The sequence below is a fragment of the Aquarana catesbeiana genome, linkage group LG10, assembly GCF_042186555.1.
Source record: "Aquarana catesbeiana isolate 2022-GZ linkage group LG10, ASM4218655v1, whole genome shotgun sequence".
In the NCBI taxonomy this organism is placed as follows: domain Eukaryota; kingdom Metazoa; phylum Chordata; class Amphibia; order Anura; family Ranidae; genus Aquarana; species Aquarana catesbeiana.
Genome location: NC_133333.1, coordinates 12,600,038 through 12,606,037, shown reverse-complemented (window position 1 = coordinate 12,606,037; position 6,000 = coordinate 12,600,038).

Genomic DNA, 6,000 nt, shown 5'->3' with positions numbered 1-6,000 from the left:
TAAAGCTTCCATCAATGAAAAGTACTCTATTAATGGAGGAGAGGGAACTTGCATTTATCCCCCTGTCTGTTCATAGAGCTGGAGATATAGCTCAGCTGAAGCTGACATATTGCACATCTTTTGGGCATGCCCAGTCCTTCAGACCTTCTGGGCTGAGGCCGCCCCCATCTCAAAGGAACCCAGGTTCTTCCTTCTCCGTCACAGCAATCTTCTGTTTAAGGCATACAAAAACTTGGTTGTAATATAGTTGGTTAATGTAGTATGCTCATGTCAGCATTATTAAAATCCCCTTCTCAAAAAATAATTTAGTTATCATAATGTTTAATGAAAACCTGTCTTACCGACTCATTATGACTCTAAAACATGGTGAAATAACCACTCCTACTGAATCCTGCCCACCACGCCCACTTTTTATTGCAGACTTTTCATTTCTAGAGTCGGGCGTTAATTAATAAAGCCCAATTATAGCTTGGGAAAAACATTTAATTATCAGTTCCCAGAAATGTAAAAATGTAAAAAAGTGCAACACTCGCCCTATCTCTGGACCTGTCCCTGGTAAACAAACTTACTGATCTCCTCCTCTTCTAGTACGTTTTGCCAGACCAGAGCATTCATGCCTAAATTTAGTTACATTGATTTTCCAATTAGCACAAAGGAGGATTCATATATTAAATGAGATGTGTCCCTTGTGTTGGGTATTGCCCTTGTAGTCGAAATATTCAATCCTCTTCTCACCCATACCCCTGTTCCCCATTGAAGCATCAAAAGTGCCAACTATGACTGTCCTTTCTCCCCCTTCCTCTATTCATCAAAGCTGTACTATAGCTTGCAGCAATGAAAAGCACTCTATGAATTGAGGACAGGGACCTTGCATTCATCCCCCTTCATAGAACCGGAGATATAGCTCAGTGCAAGCTGACATATTGCATATCTTTTGGCCCTGCCCAGTCCTTCAGATCTTCTGGGCTCAGGCCACCCCCATCTCAAAGGAACTCAGGTTCTTCCTTCTCCATCACAGTAATCTTCCATGCATGGCATACAAAAACGTGGTTGTAATATACTGTACATGGTTAATCTACCATGCTCATGTATCCCAGCTAGGGATGAGCTTCGTGTTCGAGTCGAACCCATGTTCGACTCGAACATCGTCTGTTTGACCGTTCGCCGAATTGCGAACGATATGGGCCGTTCGCTCCAAATTCGTGTGGCGCGTCACCGCCCATAATTCACTGCAGCATCGCAGTGCATTGCTGGCTGATGATTGGCCAAGCATGCACTATGACCCGCATGCTTGGCCAATCACAGCACCGTCAGTAGAGAGAGCTGTAATTGGCCAAAGCCATGGTGGCTTTGGCCAATATTGGCTCAGGGGGTTTAGAACACACCCCACACTATATAAGGCCGCCTGCACGGCGGCCCTGTGTAGTGTGTTCCGGCGTGCTGAGAGATAGAGAGAGAGAGACAGTGTCATTTCATTTGAGTTAGCTAGATTAGGCAGGACAGTCAGTGAGTTAGCTGCACTTACAATGTATTGTGTATATATATGCATCCCACGTGTTGTATATATATATATATATATATATATATATATATATATATATATATATATATATATATACACACACACACTGTATTCAGTTTAGCTAGATCCCTTCCTGTTATCTTCCTACTGACAGGCAGGCTTGTCTTGTTACAGTATTTACAGCTACCTGAAGAAAATTGCTGGTGTTCTTTTGATCCTATTAGTACCACAGTCAGGCAGCTAGACTATTTACATTTAGTGTAGTGCATCCTCCTCACAGTGTTCAGCTAAAGCTACAAGTTAGTTTAGTGTGACCTCTGCACAGTGTTCAGCTAAAGCTACAAGTTAGTGTAGTGCGTCCTTCTCACAGTGTTCAGCTAAAGCTACAAGTTAGTGTAGTGCGTCCTCCTCACAGTGTTCAGCTAAAGCTACAGGTTAGTTTAGTGTGACCTCTGCACAGTGTTCCGCTAAAGCTACAAGTTAGTGTAGTGCGTCCTCTGAACAGTGTTCATCTAAAGCTACAAGTTAGTGTAGTGCGTTCTCCTCACAGTGTCCAGCTAAAGCTACAAGTTAGTGTAGTGCGACCTCTGCACGGTGTTCAGCTAAAGCTACAAGTTAGTGTAGTGCGTCCTCCTCACAGTGTTCAGCTAAAACTACAAGTTAGTGTAATGCGACCTCTGCACAGTGTTCAGCTAAAGCTACAAGTTAGTGTAGTGCATTATCTGAACAGTGTTCAGCTAAAGCTACAGGTTAGTTTAGTGTGACCTCTGAACAGTGTTCAGCTAAAGCTACAAGTTAGTGTAGTGCATTCTCCTCACAGTGTTCAGCTAAAACTACAAGTTAGTGTAGTGTGACCTCTGCACAGTGTTCAGCTAAAGCTACAAGTTAGTTTAGTGTGACCTCTGCACAGTGTTCAGCTAAAGCTACAAGTTAGTGAGATGCGTGCTCTGAACAGTGTTCAGCTAAAGCTACAAGTTAGTGTAGTGCTTCCTCCTCACAGTGTTCAGCTAAAGCTACAAGTTAGTGTAGTGCGTCTTCCTCACAGTGTTCAGCTAAAGCTACAGGTTAGTTTAGTGTGAACTCTGCACAGTGTTCAGCTAAAGCTACAAGTTATTGTAGTGTGTCCTCCTCACAGTGTTCAGCTAAAGCTACAAGTTAGTGTAGTGCGACCTCTGCACAGTGTTCAGCTAAAGCTACAAGTTAGTGTAGTGTGTCCTCTGAACAGTGTTCAGCTAAAGCTATAAGTTAGTGTAGTGCGACCTCTGCACAGTGTTCAGCCAAAGCTACCTGTAGAAGATTGGTGGTGTTTTCCTGATCCTATCACTACCGCAGGCAGCTAAAGTATTTACACGTTAGTGTAGTGCGACCTCTGCACAGTGTTCAGCTAAAGCTACCTGTAGAAGGTATATATATATATATATATATCCCAGCTTAGTGCAGCTGCAGGCCATTAGTATGTCTGGAAAGCCAACAAGGAGAGGCAGACAGTCACAAGCCAATAAAAGAGGGCAAGCAGGCTCTGTGTCTAGAGGAAATGGTGCTGGTCGTGGAGACGGTGCATCCTCATCAGCACGTGGCCGTGGGACACGCTTGCCCTTTTTTTCGGCAGCTGGCCACGTTGAGCCACAACATGCGCAAGTGGATGACCAAGCCGTCCTCATCCTCCTCATCCTCTCTCACCCATGCTCAGGGTACTTTGTCTGGCAAAGCAGCTGCCAACGCGTTCTCTTCCCTCGGCTTAATGGCATCAGTGACTCCTTCCCTAGCCCCACCATGTCCTCCTGAGGAGTCCCTCAAACTGTTTGACCACAGTGTTGGGTACATGCTCCAGGAGGATGCCAGCGTTTAGAAGGCTCTGATGATGATACTGAGCTAGATGAAGGCAGTAACATGAGCACAGACAGAGGGGGTGCCCAAGAAGGACAGCAATCTGGCAGTCATGCTCCCCTGCTGCAGCATACTGCCAGGTTTGCTCCAGTGATGAGGAGGGAGGGGATGATGAGGTCACTGACTCAACGTGGGTGCCTGATAGGAGAGAGGAGGAGGAGGAGGCACAATGAGGCAGGATGCTCTCCAGGAACCAGCCTAAGGGCAGCACACTGACTGCATCACACCGCAAAGCTCCACATGTGCAGGGCGCTGCTGTCTCTGCGCGTTATTCCAAAAGTTCTTTGGTGTGGGTCTTTTTTGAGACGAGTGCATCAGATCGCACCGCTGCTATTTGCAACATATGTCTCAAGCGTATCTCGCGTGGCCAAAACATCTCTCGCTTGGGCACCACATGCTTGACCAGACATATGTTGACCTGCCATGCAGTTCGTTGGCAAGCGTATCTAAAAGACCCACACCAAAGAACAAAGAGGACCTCTCCTTGCTCCTCATCAGCTGAGATCTCCAACCCCACTATACCTTCAGTCCTCTCTGAGACCTGCACTGAGAGGAATGAAGGTGTAGAATTAGGTGTGTCACAGCCAAGTACTTGTGGGCAATCTGCTTTTGGTACACCGACGTCAGATTGTACCAGGCAAATTTCCCTGCCCCAGCTGCTGCACCGCCGAAAGAAGTTCGCTCCCAGCCATCCACATGCCCAGCGGTTAAATGCTAGCTTGGCAAAATTGCTAGCACTTCAACTGCTACCTTTTCAGTTGGTAGACTCTGCCCCGATTCTGGCTCTCTACCGGCATGTGGAAGGCAATGTCTTGGCCTCGCTGGACAGGGCGGTCAGCGGTAAGGTGTATATTACCGCTGACTCATGGTCCAGCAGGCATGGACAGGGACGTTACATAAGTTTCACGGTGCATTGGGTCATTCTGCTGGCAGCTGGGAAGGATGCAGGACAAGGTGCAGTAGTGTTGGAGGTGGTTCCATCACCACGCCTCCAAAATGCCACTACTAATGTTTGTGACACACCTCTCTCCTCCACCCCCTCCTCTTCTTCTTCCTCCATGGCCTATTCCTGTGCTTTGTCCTCGGAACCAGCGGTGCTCCGTAGCCGTTTAAGGGCTACGCAAGTACGCAGGCCAAAAGATGCCATGCGGTGCTTGAGCTGGTGTGCTTGGGGGACAGGAGCCACACTGGGGCAGAGGTTCTGTCAGCTCTGCAGGGGCAGGTTCAGAGGTGGTTGATGCCACGCAAACTTAAGGCAGGAATGGTGGTTTGTGACAATGGCATCAACCTCCTCTCCGCCCTCCGACAGGGACAACTGACCCATGTGCCCTGTTTGGCTCACGTCCTTAACTTGGTGGTGCAGCGGTTCTTGGGCAGGTACCCGGGCTTACAGGATGTCTTGAGGCAGGCCAGGAAAGTCTGTGTGCATTTCCGCCGGTCATATAATGCCAGTGCTCGGCTGCCAGACCTCCAAAAGGAATTTAACCTGCCCAAGAACCGCCTAATTTGTGACATGCCCACCAGGTGGAACTCAACGTTGGCCATGCTGCAGTGGCTGCACACGCAGCAGAGGGCCATCAATGAGTACCTGTGTGACTATGGCACCAGGACAGGGTCAGGGGAGCTTGTTTTTTTTTCCCTACGCCAGTGGGCCATGATCAGGGATGCATGCACTGTCCTGTCACCATTTGAGGAGGCCGCGAGGATGGTGAGCAGTGACTGTGCATGCATCAGTGACACTGTCCCCCTTGTCCACCTGTTGTAGCACACGCTGCGTGGAATAATGGACAGGGCACTTGAGGCAGAACAGAGGCAGGAAGAGGAGGACTTCCTTAGCTCTCAAGGCCCCCTTTATCCAGATAGTGTTCCTGCATGCCTGCCGATCACACAGGAAGAGGAGGAGGAGGATTGTGTCAGTATGGAGGTGGAGCCTGGCACTCAGCATCAGCAGCTGAGCTGATAAGGGATCATTTAGAGTCCCAAGAAACACATGGACTTGTACGTGGCTGGGAGGAGGTGGCTGCAGATAATGTCGTCCTTAGTGACCCAGAGGACTCCGGACCGAATGCCTCAGCAAACCTACGCAGCATGGCCTCCCTGATCCTGCAAAGCCTGCGGAAGGATCCTCGTATTCATGGTATCAAGGAGAAGGACCAATACTGGCTGGCAACCCTCCTTGATCCACGTTACAAGGGTTAGGTTGCGGACCTTATCTTGCCGTCGCAGAGGGAGCAGAAACATCTTCGGGAGGCCTTGCTGAAAGGTCTGTTTTACAGGAATACCTAGGGGCGAGATCTGACTTGGACACCTTTCCCACCGAAAATCCTCTGGGTTACTGGGTCTTGAGGATGGATCACTGGCCAGAGCTTGCACAGTATGCAATTGAGCTACTGGCCTGTCCTGCATCCAGCGTTCTTTTGGAACGCACATTCAGTGCTGCTGGAGGCTTTGTAACCGATCACAGGGTGCGTCTGTCCACCGACTCGGTCGATCGACTGACCTTCATAAAAATGAATCAGTCTTGGATCACCACCAGATACCTCTTATCACCACCAATTATCCTCTTCCTCCTCAATGATCATGCTGATAGC